This window comes from Narcine bancroftii, chromosome 7 (genome assembly GCF_036971445.1).
Source record: "Narcine bancroftii isolate sNarBan1 chromosome 7, sNarBan1.hap1, whole genome shotgun sequence".
NCBI classification, from domain to species: domain Eukaryota; kingdom Metazoa; phylum Chordata; class Chondrichthyes; order Torpediniformes; family Narcinidae; genus Narcine; species Narcine bancroftii.
In genome coordinates this window covers 17439613-17450903 of record NC_091475.1, presented here as the reverse complement: position 1 = coordinate 17450903, position 11291 = coordinate 17439613, and positions in this window count along the sequence as shown.

The window sequence follows — 11291 nt, the reverse complement described above, 5'->3', positions numbered from 1 at the left end:
ACAGGAGGAGATGCCGCTGAAATGATCAACATTATTGCCAAATTGGAATTGAAACCAAAGTAAGAGTGATCCAATTTAATATTGTCACAGGTTACTAATAATGAGAATAACTTTGTCCACTCACTTTTTTGTGGTGACATAGAGTTATCCCACCTCTCTGTCAGCAATTGCTTGCTTGCATTGCACCCCTGTCTTTCAAGTGACACCTCTTCCTGAGTCAAAGCATTAAAACATTTGATGCTTGCAAGTGCTAAACCATGCAAACTGGTGACTGGCAGCTAACGCTGTCACAGCACCAGCAACCAGGGTTCGAAACTGGCGCTGTCTGTAAAGAATTTGTATGCTCCCCGTGAGCATGAGTGGGTTTCTTCCACTTTCTCTGGTTTCTTCCCACCGTTCAAAACGTACCGAGGTTGTAAGCCATTGGGTGTAATTGGGCGGCACGGGCTCGAGGGCCGAAAGAGCTCGTTACCATGCTGCATTTCTAAATAAAAATTAAATTAAAGTTTCTCTACAAATTGCTAATTTGATATTGCAAAAAAATGCATCCGATCGTTGACCTGTGGATGTTTGCTTATTTAATTTCAATGGTGTTCTGATCAATATTCATACCTCAACCTTCATCACCAGAAGATATGCTGAATATTCAATAAATCCTAATTTAATTATCTTCTCGTTGAAATTAAGAGATGGGAAATTGAAATGGCACTAATATTCTACTTAGATGGATTTGTTTTATACATAAAAGATTATAGAACATAGAAACACAGAAGATAGGAGCAGGAGTAGGTCATTCGGCCCTTCGAGCCTGCTCTGCCATTCAATGAGATCATGGCTGACGTTAAAGTTCAGTACCCCATCCCCGCCTTCTCTCCGTAACCCCTAACGCAGAACAGGCCCTTTGCCCCTTGTTGTGCGACCTGTATATTCTTGACAAAAATCTAAACCCTCCCTACCTCATAATCCTCTATTTTTCTTTCATCCGTGTGCCTGTCTAAGAGTCTCTTAAATGCCCTTATTCCATCGCTACCCTTAGCAAGGCACCCAAAACTCTCTGTGTAATATTCACCCCTGATATCTCTCCTGGGTCTGGTGCTTTCTTTGTATTCTCCCAATCTTTTCTGAAAGTGTTTTGTAACCATTCATTTTCAAAGTGCAGTTCCCTTTGCAATCGCATTAACCCCCATCCCACCACCCTCCCCCCCCACCACCTTCCCCCCCATCCCACCACCCTCCCCCACCCCTGCAAGCAGAACATCTTACTGCTTTTGGTGATGAAGATATTTAGGAGCAGATTGTGAACCTACTTGATGCCTCAGGATCAAAAACTCCTACCATGCCTTTGGAGCAGGTTGCCCCCAAGTTCAATCAGGACAGGCTTCACCATGAAGGTGTTATGAGCGTTCCTCAATAACTAGGAAGCAGTTTGTTTCCACTAGCAAGAGAATCACAAACTGTATTTCTCAAAACAGTCAATGAACCACAGGTAGATTAGCATAAAATATATTTCTGCAAAGAGGTGTCACCATGTGGAATGATTTGTCAGAAAGAGAAGCAGACTCTCGTACATTTCAAAGGGGAAGTGGGTGAATAGTTGAAGGTAAAGATTCATAGGTCTGTACAGTATCTGAAGGATTAATCTTTCATAGAGTGGCACGTTTGAAAGGCCAAATGGACTTTTAATGCATTTTTTAAAATTCCAACTGCCCTTAAACAGGTTTAATATCAAGTCTTTACTCACCGAATTCTTGTTCTGACCAATACTGAATTACAGACTCAGTTATCATACTTTTTTAGGTTGCTCTTTATCGACTACAGCTTAGCCTGCAGCACCATTAATCCCTCAGTGCGGGTCAAAAAGCTCCAAAGCCTGGGCCTCTGCACCACCACCTGCAACTGGATTCTTCCCTTCCTCATTGGAAGACTACAGTCAGTATGAATTGAAAATAACGTCACCTCTTCACTGACAATCAACACAAGCGCCCCTCAAGGATGCGGGCTTAGCCCACTGCTCCACTCACTATGCACCCATGACTGTGTTTAGAATGCATGACTCTAATGCATTCTAAAAATTTGCCTATGACACCACGGTTGTTGGCAGATTCACAAATGGCAATGAAGAAGTGTACAGGAGGGAGCTAGATCAATTAGATGAGTGGTTCACACCAACAACCTTACACTCAATGTTAGCTAAATGAAGTAGATGATTATGAACTTCAGGAGGAAGTCAAGAGAACACGACCCAGTCCTCATCGAGTCACCAGCAGTGGAGAGAGTCAAGAACTTCAAATTCATGGGTGTCAACATCTCAGAGGGTCTGTCCTGAGCCTCCATGTCGATGCAATCACAAAGAAGATTTATCAGTGAGGAGTTAGAGAAGATTCGATATGTCTCTGAAGACATCACTGTCTGATACAGAGGTGCCAATGGTCATGATAGGAAATAAACTCCAGAAAGTTGTTAACACAGCCTGTGACGTCACGGGCACCAGTCTTCACTCCATTGAGGAAATCTACAAGAAGCCTCTATTCTCAAGGACCCCCACCAGCCAGGACATGCTCTCTTCACTCTGATACCAGTGGGAAAAAGGTACAGGAGCCTGAAGATGTGTGTGTTATTATGTGTGTATCATAAAGAACTATGTTTCCCAGTAGGCAATGCACACAGTATGCGCAGGAACAAAAAATAGACTATGACAGAACACAAGGTTATTCTTCTTCAATAAACAAACAAAACATGGTGTCAGAAATGTGTGAGTAAATAAAAAGACAATAGTTCCCTTCATGGATAAGTGAGGTCCTCCCACCCCAATGCAGTTTACTGCAATCTAACCAATAATTGGAAATGCTTCAGTGATTCAACGTTTATATAGAGACTGGTGGAGCAGGATAGGCCAATGAAAAATGGAAAGTGTCTATATTTACACACATGATGGGTCAGCTCTCACGTTTGACACTCTGATGACAAAATTTGAGGAGTATTTTGTTCTAAGTAAAAACGTCACATGTGAGAGATTCAAATTTTTCTCCTGCATCCAGAAGCAAGATATGAACTTCAACCAATACTTAGCTGAGCTTCATACACTGAGTAAATCCTGTGAATTTGGAGATTTGAAAAACTCACTCATTCGAGACAGAATAGTTTGCGAAATCCCTGATAATAAGCTTAGAGAAAGACTATTGCATGAAAAAGATTTGAAAAGGCTGTGAATATGTGTAGGGCAGCAGAGACCACATGAGCACAAGCTAAGGAGCTGCACAGGAGAGATACAGTGGTGCATGTGGTGAAAACAGAGAAGCAGAGCATGAGGAGTTTCCCCAAAGCTACAGCGAAGCAAAGATATAGGCTCAAACAGTAAATGGAGCAGGTGCTGAGGTAGACATATTCCAGAGATGTGTCCTGCCTATGGAAAGTCCTGCAATAAATGTAGGAAGTAGAATCATTTTTGCAAAGTGCTACAAAGCAGAGGCTACCAAGAGAAAGCTGCACACAGTGGATGTAGAAATGGAGGAATTATTTGCGGATTCACTACAGACCGCTGTTGCTGGTAAAACAGAATGGATCATTCCAAATACTGTGAATGAGACAGTAATTTCATTTAAGATCAATCCCAGAGCCCAGGTGAATCTGTTATCTATGGATGATTACAAAACCTTCACTATAAAGAGCAAGATTGATCCAGTGATATTAAAAATGACAGGCTGGAGAGAATGTTCCAGTAAAAGAAGGCTGTATGGTGATCTTCAAACACAAAGGGCAGCATCTAAAGTCACAGCTACTGATTGTAGAAAGGAGAATTCAGCCAATATTAGGTCTGCGTGCATGTGAAGACTCGACCAGTGAAAAAGGTTTTCATAGACCAAAGATGAGCACACAACTCATGGAAGTGTTCTCAGATGTCTTTGAAGGGCTTGGATGTTTACCTGGTGTACACAAAATCCACGTAGATGAGGCAATGGCTCCAGTTGTCCTGCAGGCAAGAATTTTCCATTTCCACTTAGAGATAAACTTAAACAAGAGCTACCATGCGTGGAACGAATGAAAGTCATACAGAAAATTTAAAAATCTACAGATTGGGTCAGGTCACTGATCATTATGCAAAAAAAGGAGCATTGCGTATATGTCTGGGTCCAAGAGATCTCAATAAAGCCATTAATAGAGAGTATTTTAAATTGCTGATGTGGGAGGAAATCATGTCCCGTTTTGCACGTGTCAAGTGGTTTAGCAAGTTCGACGTGTCATCGGAAAATAGCACTTACTTCGGCTACCATATGAGATGTTATCCATGCCAGAATTCTACCATAAAACCATCCACGTGATCTTTGAAAGTATACTTGAAGTTGAGACCACGACGGATGACATCACTGTTTTGGGGTCAACCAGGAATGATGCAAGACAAAGGCAAGAGCTTGACATGACACAGAAAGTCAATTTGAAATTAAAGAGAAATGTGAGTTTGGCATAAAGACGCCGACCTTCATAGGAAACGTTATATCTGAACAGGGTGTGAAGCCCGATCCAAGAAAGACATCAGCCACTGAGAATTTTGTGAGGTCCCAAAACAGAGGAGGTGAGATATTTCTTGGGGCTGGTGACTTACCTGGCTAAGTTCACCCCTCACCTTCGACTGCGTCAGCAGCACTTATGTCACTCCTTGAGCAGAAAAATGAGTGGATCTGGTCGCACAGGCAAGAAGAGTGCTTCCAGGAACTCAAAAAATTCCTAACAGAAGAGCCTGGACTAAAATTTTATGATCTGGATAGGCGCCCCAGGATCTGGGCTGATGCCTCCCGACATGCTACTGCAGCAGCGTGAGGACACGTGGCAGCCTGTGGCCTATTTATCAAGGACTTTAACAAGAGCAGAAGCCAACTATGCACAGATAGAGAGAGAGCTTCTTGCCATCACTTATGCATGTGAAAGGTTCCTTCAATACATTTATGGACAAGTTCTTAAAGTGGAGACAGACCATAAACCATTGGCCTCAATTATGTACAGACCACTGAATGACTGACCCATGAGAGTACAGCGCACATTGATAAGACTGCAGTAATATAATGTGAAAATGACCTACATGCCAGGAAAATACACTGATGCCCTGTCTTGAGCAGTTGATACAAAAGAAAAAAGTGACCATGAGGTTAATGCAGAGATATTAGCCTTTGTTGACATGATTATCACCTAATTTCCAGTATCCCAGGATAGAACAGAACAGAGCAACAGAGACGGATGAAGCTCAAATACAGAATTCAGAAAGGATGGCGAGCAGCTAAGAATGACTGTCCAGTGGGTATTTGGGATTATTGGGCATGCAGGGATGAACTGTCAGTTATGAAAGATATGGTCTTCATAGGGAACAGGTTTGTGATTCCAGTGTTGCTACTCAAAGGAATGGTCCAGAAGATACATGAAAGACATCTTGGTGAGGAAAATGGCAAACGTAGAGCTGAGAGCTGATGTACTGGACAAGAATGAACCAAGACATAAGCTAGACCACTGCTTCATGCAAAATATGCCTTACCTATAGACCAAAGCACCCAGCAGAACCATTTACACCACACCCTGTACCAGACAGGTCGTACTTCAAAGTTGGAGTAGATTAATTTGACTGTAATGGGAAGAGTCATATAGTAGTAACAGAATATTTTTCCAGGTACCCAGAGATAGCAACACTCCAGTCAACATCCAGTTATCATTTTCATGAAAAATGTTTCTATGATGCATGGAGTTCCTTGTGAAATAGTATCAGACAATGGTCCACAATTTTTAAGATGTGAATTTGAGCCCTTTGCAAATACTTGGGGGTTTTGACATATAACTTCAAGCCCACATCACCCAAAGTGTAATGGCCTAGCGAAGAGTTCTGTCAAGGTGGTGAAGAGCCTCATGAAGAAAGTGCATGATGGACAAGAGGATTTCCACAGAAGACTAATGATTCACAGAAGTGCGCCACCACAGAATGGCCTTTCTCCTGTACAAACTCTGATGGGTCAACGCATATGTACCAACCTTCCAATGTATGAAAATCTGTTGACACCTAAAGGAGCACACAAGGACAAACAGGCTAAAGTGGAAGAGAAAGTAAACCAGAATCGTACCATGAAAATCTGACTAGTCCTGAAGCTTGGAGTTCAAGTGCAAATCTGAGATCACATTGCTGGTGCTTGGCCCATGCAAGGATATGTGAAAGAAAAAACAGATCCACATTCCTACCAGATCCAGACAGAGGCAGACAGAGGAAGGGACACCTCTGAGGAGGAACCGAGTGGATTTATGACCACAAACTCCAACCTATCGTCATGATCCCTGACCTATCAGTACACAAAAGGGGGACTAGAACACGTAGAAAAGGAACATGTTCTTCAGAGTTCACAGAAAGACACAAATACTAACGCAGCAAATGCATGCAATACACTGGTGGAAATGCATACCTGACCAAAAAGGACTATTAAACCACCTCAGAGACTGTTTGAAAGCTGCTGAGTGGAAAAAGACTGGCCTTGGAATGTAGATACCCTTGTTATGCAGACAGAATAATGTGTTTGTGTTCTTCTAATTATTTTTAAAAAGTGGAAAGGTATGTTATAATGTGTGTTAAATAAGCAATGTGTGTGGTTTGTGCTGGAACAAAAGTAGACTATGGCAGAAGACGAGTGCATTTTTGGTTCAAGCAGCTTGAAAAGTAAAGTTGCATTAAAACCACACAAGAGTGATCTTCTTCAAGGAACAAACATAACACTGAACACTCCGCAGCACAAAGACAGCTTCTTCTCCTCTGCCATCAGATTCCTGAATGAACCATGAATCACAGATATTACCTTAGTTTGAAATTTTCTTGCACTTTTTAACTTTATTTGTAAGGTGGTTCATATAAATGTTTACACTGTGACGCTTATGGAAAACAACAAATTTCATGTCATGTTCATGACAATAAATTCTGATTCCGAAGTTATGCTTACCCAGAACACGCTCTAACCCCAATCTCCTATCAAGAGACGAGCACAATCCTTCGAGCGAAGCTCACATAACAGAAACAAGAAGCAAATTCACTTTCAACCATGTTAGAAATACAAATGTACCTGAAGATGATTCACTGAAAGTTCCTGCTGCGTAATGTAATGTTAATAGAAAAAGAAAGCAAAGAGTATAAGGCCTTTCACATTGATTTCTATATCTGTAGATCATCCCAGAGGAGCTAATTACAGGCTTGTCAATGTGTTGTATGATGTGGACGTGTGACAGAGAAAGATATTTTATAAAAGCTCAATTACTAGAGTGCAAGAATGATTGATGAGATTGGCCGTTGACCATATCTCCATGGTTTATAGTAGAATAAAATACATCAGCCATGATTAATATTCATAACCGCACTTCCGAAACAGAAGCCAAGTTAATCTGGTTTATGCCAAGGAGGAATAGAAGAGTAGAGTTTTTGTGTTTTGATTTTAAATGGAGGGTTATGGTAACGGTTTCCCATTTCTGGGCTTCTCACATTCAGCTCCATTGGATGAGACTGAGTTGTCTGTTTGGTTTTGCACTGTTCTTTTCCAATGTAATGAAAAGACTTCTAAGTGTTTTTCTTTCTTTCTGTATCTATATCTATCTATCTATCTATATATATCCATATGAGTGTGTGTGTGTGTGTGTGTGTGTGTGTATATTTATAAATATAAATTTATAATACACACACACACACACACACACACACACACACACACGCACACACACACACACACACACACACACACACACACACACACACACACACACACACACACACACAGTATTGGTAGCAATATACATAATCTTTTATCTGAAACCCAGACACTTTCTGGAATTAGGAATTTTTCAGAAAATAGAATAATAGCAATGGCGGTATGTGGTAGTTACACTGACTTCAGATATTCGCAAAACAAAGACACAGTCCAACTAAAAGGGGGAGGGGGGTTGTGGCTGCGCTGGATAGGGGGTGGCGGAAGCACTGGACAGGGGGAGGGGGTGGTGATAAATGAAGTGAGATAAAGAGAGTTATATATAGCACCATGACGCTTCTTAAGTTTCTGCAGCCAACCTTGTGAACATTCCAGGACCATAATCTTCCGTAAGATGCCGCACAGATGGACCACAGTCAAGCTTCTGCAATCCTTCTACTTTCTGCACTGTTAATAGTGTCAGACGCTTCCTTTTCTGCTTCTCACCATTACCCACAGAGGAGTCTGAAGCTCCTTTTGACATTTTCACGTTCTTCAATGTCCGTGAGCAGCAGAAGCACGTCTGACTGGTAGGAGCATTGAGACACGATGCTGGACAGGGGTGCGGGGGGGGAGAGTGGGGGGAGGGTTGCATTGGGTCATGTTTGGCACCAAACACAAGTTTTGGTGTCCGGATCACATCCATGGAATAAAATGTTTGGTTTTTGGGTTTTTGTTTTCAGAATTTTGGATAAAAGATTATGTACCTGCTATATTTGTGTGTGTGCACACATACGCATGCACACGTATACACACACACACACACACACACACACACACACACACACACACACACACACACACACACACACACACACACACACACACACACACACACACACACACACACACACACACACACACACACACACACTCATACACTCACACACAAGTGTCATCATCCAAATGGCTGTGAGGAGGTACCTCTTGAAATCATAGATTAAACCATTTCATGTGTTTAAAGGGGACCTGAATTGTAATTGGGAAGTTATGGAATTAAGTAATCTGGTTTTAATGTAATGATAATCAAGAAATCAGAGCCAGCTCTTCAGCGCATAACGTCCTGTTTTGTGGAAAATGCCAAAATGTTTGGCCTGGAAGTCAGCCTGAAGAAAACTGAGGTCCTCCATCAGCCAGCTCCCCACCATGACTACCAGCCCCCCCACATCTCCATCGGGCAAACAAAACTCAAAACGGTCAACCAGTTTACCTATCTCGGCTGTACCATTTCATCGGATGCAAGGATCGACAACGAGATAGACAACAGACTCGCCAAGGCAAATAGCGCCTTTGGAAGACTACACTAAAGAGTCTGGAAAAACAACCAACTAAAAAACATCACAAAGATTAGCGTATACAGAGCCGTGTCATACCCACACTCCTGTTCGGCTCCGAATCATGGGTCCTTTACCGGCATCACCTACGGCTCCTAGAACGCTTCCACCAGCGTTGTCTCCGCTCCATCCTCAACATTCATTGGAGCGACTTCATCTCCAACATCGAAGTACTTGAGATGGCAGAGGCCGACAGCATCGAATCCACGCTGCTGAAGATCAAACTGCGCTGGGTAGGTCACGTGTCCAGAATGGAAGACCATCGCCTTCCCAAGATCATGTTATATGGTGAGCACTCCACTGGCCACCGATACAGAGGTGCACCAAAGAAGAGGTACAAGGACTGCCTAAAGAAAGCTCTTGGTGCCTGCCACATTGACCACCGCCAGTGGGCTGATATCGCCTCAAACTGTGCATCTTGGCGCCTCACAGTTCGGCGGGCAGCAACCTCCTTTGAAGAAGACTGCAGAGCCCACCTCACTGACAAAAGACAAAGGAGGAAAAACCCAACACCCAACCCCAACCAACCAATTTTCCCTTGCAACCACTGCAACCGTGTCTGCCTGTCCCGCATCGGACTTGTCAGCCACAAACGAGCCTGCAGCTGACGTGGACATTACCCCTCCATAAATCTTCATCTGCGAAGCCAAGCCAAAGAAGAAGAATCAAGAAATTCAACTTCATCACCTAATTGGCAGTCTGTTTAATCACTCTGTCTCTACACCATATTTGCACAATGAACTGCAATGAGTTTCATTCACAGGATGCTTTGCCACCATGCTATCTTGAACAGCAGCTGCCTAATTGGTGATGTCTGCCTCCAGAAAGAACCTGCACAACAGCTATAAGGGTGGCACAATTAATGTAATGGTTAACACAACGCTGTAACATCACCAACAACCCGGGTTTGAATCCGGCACTGTCTGTAAGGAGTTTATACATTATCCCTGTGACCTGTGTGGGGTTCCTCCATGTGCTCCAGTTTTCACCCACCTCGTAGGTTGTTGGTTAATTAGTTATAATTGGGGGGCACGGGGTTAAATAGCCAGAATCAGCTCCTGCCATGCTGTAAGTAAAATAAAAATTTTAAATTTAAATGTGAAAGTTCACTCTAATGTGTGTGTGTGTGTGTGTGTGTGTGTGTGTGTGTGTGTGTGTGTGTGTGTGTGTGTGTCTATGTGTGTGTGTGTGTGAGTGTGTGTGTGTGCGTGTGTGCGTGTGTGCGTGCGTGTGTGAGTGTGTGTGTGCGTGTGTGTGTGAGCGTGTGTGTGTGTGTGTGTGTGTGTGTGTGTGTGTGTGTGTGTGTGTGTGTGCGTGTTCACGTATCATAATTGTTTGCCCCACATTATATGGCTGTTGATAGAATTAATTTTTAATTTAGGGATACAGTACAGTAAGAGGTCCTGCGCCTCCCAAATTCACCAATTAACCTATAAACCCCATACACTTTTGGAAGGCGGGAGGAAGCTAAAGTAACCAGGGGAAATCCATGCAGACACACGGAGAACATATCAACTCCTTAGAGACAGTGGCAGATTTGAACACTGGTCGCTGGAGCTGTAATACATTTGTGCTAGCCGTTAGGCTAATCATGCCACCTTTATAAGGGAAGTATGAGATATTAAACAAATTAGAATGAACACTTCACTTGATCTTAGCCAAAAGTCCGAGAAGCCTTTGTTGTAATTCACTGTCAGCAGTTAAAAGTTGATTACTTCCAAGAAAGGTTATTGGAAGCTCCATCCTTTCTACTTGCCCCTAGAGAACACATTGAAGAGGTTGTGAAGTCTGCAACCTGGTCAGGTGGGGACCATTTATTGAGACAGAGCTTCAATGACGTAAATTTCCCTCCAAGAATGTTGCCTGACTCCTTGATTCCCTCCAGGTTCTCTACTTTTTACAGTTCATTCGTTCACTGAAAGCAGACACAGAGGTAGGCAAGGCGGTGATGAGGCATTTGGCATGGTTGCCTTCATCAATCAGGGCACTGAGTACAGATGTTGGGACACCATGTTGCAGCTGTATATGACACTGATGAGCATTGCTCCCTCAAAGATGCGTGCGCACACACTTTTGGCAACCAAGGGCAGAGGAAATTAATGTGCACACTAAAAGTCACCTAAAATAAGGTAATAATTAATATTGATACTTAATGAAAATAATCTCTTTGCTATCATACTTGTATTATATTATAAAAGGCCAAAAC